The sequence below is a fragment of the Octopus bimaculoides genome, chromosome 26 (assembly GCF_001194135.2).
Source record: "Octopus bimaculoides isolate UCB-OBI-ISO-001 chromosome 26, ASM119413v2, whole genome shotgun sequence".
NCBI lineage: Eukaryota > Metazoa > Mollusca > Cephalopoda > Octopoda > Octopodidae > Octopus > Octopus bimaculoides.
The window spans coordinates 10,704,348-10,706,478 of NC_069006.1; the positions used below are offsets into that span (position 1 = coordinate 10,704,348).

Below are 2,131 nucleotides of genomic sequence, written 5' to 3' on the forward strand. Positions count from 1 at the left end.
TATATATATATATATATATATATATATATATATATATATGAGTGGGGGGGTACTCCGTGAAATCCACGACAGTGGATTGAGTGTTTCCTAGAAAACAGAACACATGTTATGATCGGTGGAATCCACTCGAGGCCAGCAAAAGTCACCAGCGGTGTCCCTTAGGGGACCGTATTGAGTCCGCTTCTGTTTATAGTCTATGTAAACGACATTTCCAGCGTCATAAAACACAGCAAAGTAAAAATATTCACTGATGACTCCAAGCTCCAGACAATTATCAATGGAGAAGAAGACCGAAATGGACTCTAGTCTGATCTACAATGCTGTAAGCCAATGGACGGACAAAAGAGATATGTGATCTGATGCATTTTGGAAGAAAGACTAAGCTAAAACAGCCATATTCTCTTCCTTCAGGGGAACCACTCACAACATCTAATAATATGAGAGACCTAGGAGTAATTGTTGATGACAATCTCAGCTGGAGACCCCACATCAACAATAAGTTCGATATGGCTCGTAGGATGAGCTCCTGGATCTTAATAACCTTCCGGCCCAAAGAACAAGGTGTCATCATTCCTCCTTTCTTCTCCTTTGTACAGCCACACCTCGAATACTGCTGCTCCCTGTGGTCTCCCCATACAAAACAAAACATTTTGAAAACTGAATCACCCCAGTGGTCATTCACTAAAAGAATTAAGGGCACGACTGATCTCGGTTATGGGGACCGCCTTAAAGCATTGAAACTCTATTCTGTCAAGTGCCGCCGTGAGCGATAAATCATTTTCACGATGTGGAGAATACACCACCAGCCTTGCCCAGACGTCCTGAACATTAGCTTCAAAATTCGCCCAAGGTTAGGACCCCGGGCTATACGTCCTCTACCAAATTCAGGATCACAACATATAAAAACACTGAAGCATAATTCCTTTTCTTCCCTATTTGATATTGTCCTCAAAGAGGAAAAGGATCCCATCACCTTTAAACGGAATCTGGACAAATTTCTTCAAGGAATACCTTAAAAGACACCTATACCTAGATAATTACTCACTCAACAAGAACTCTCGACTCGAATGGATCATGATGCCACAAAACTTGACTTAAAAAGGATTTAGCTAATCCTATCAGGTGACGCTATCAAGTTAGACATGGCCTGGACCAATCTTTGGCCGAATCATATCTAAGTTATCTAAGTTATTTAAATTACACACACACACACACACACAAAGAGAGAGAGAGAGAGAGAGACTAACAGACAGACAAAATGGCAGAATGAAGAAAAAAGCGATACATACGGATAGATACGTACACACACACAAAAGCATATTAATATAGCCAGACACACACACACACACACCCTTCATATATGCATTTGTACTTGTGTCTGTATATACATATGTATCTACAGTATATGTCTATACATACACAACATATATATATATATATATCGCACTTAATCTCTCTTCCGCCATCGTAATAATTTAGAATATTTTAATATTTTACTCCTGGGAAGGAAACGAAACCAGACTGAAAATGGCGGAAAACCCAGAGGTGATATCAGCGTTGCTTTGATATTTTGCATAGTTTAGGAATGTACTGAAAGACCTTACTTAACGAATCATGAAAATTTATAACTGAAAATTGAATTTGAATTAATTTGCATAGAAATAGATGCCTTTCTCACTTAATAAACTTCAACAAACTAATGTATGTGTGTGTGTGTGTGTGTGTGTGTGTGTGTGTAAGTTGTAGAATACGTGTGATGTTTAGATTTATGAGTAAGTCCCTTTCTTTTTTTCTCTTGTTTCAGACATCGGAGTGCAGCCATGCTGGAGCACACCTTGGAGGGTTTAGTCCATCACTCTGCATATAGACTGGCATGGATGTGTGCTTGAGAAGATTGCATTGCAACCCCTAGGTTTGAAGTTCAGTCCCACTGCGTGGCACTTTGAATAATAGGTGTTTTATAATTTAGCCTCGAGCAAACTAAAGCCTTCTGAGTGAATTTTGAAGTCAGAAATTGGAAGAAAAACCATCGTATATATATATGTATATGTATGCAAATATATGTATATACATATGTGTATGTGTGTGTGTGTGTGTGTGTGTGTGTGTGTGTGTGTGTGTGTGTGTGTGT

The 2,131-nt window shown here is 39.0% G+C and overlaps 1 protein-coding gene across 1 annotated transcript in view; it reads right to left on the reverse strand.

Annotated features, from left to right (window-relative positions):
- The window catches only part of LOC106875654 (nitric oxide synthase, brain), a 65,153-nt gene that overhangs the window by 25,016 nt on the left and 38,006 nt on the right, over window positions 1-2,131 (reverse strand). The gene's annotated exons all lie outside the window — the stretch shown is intronic.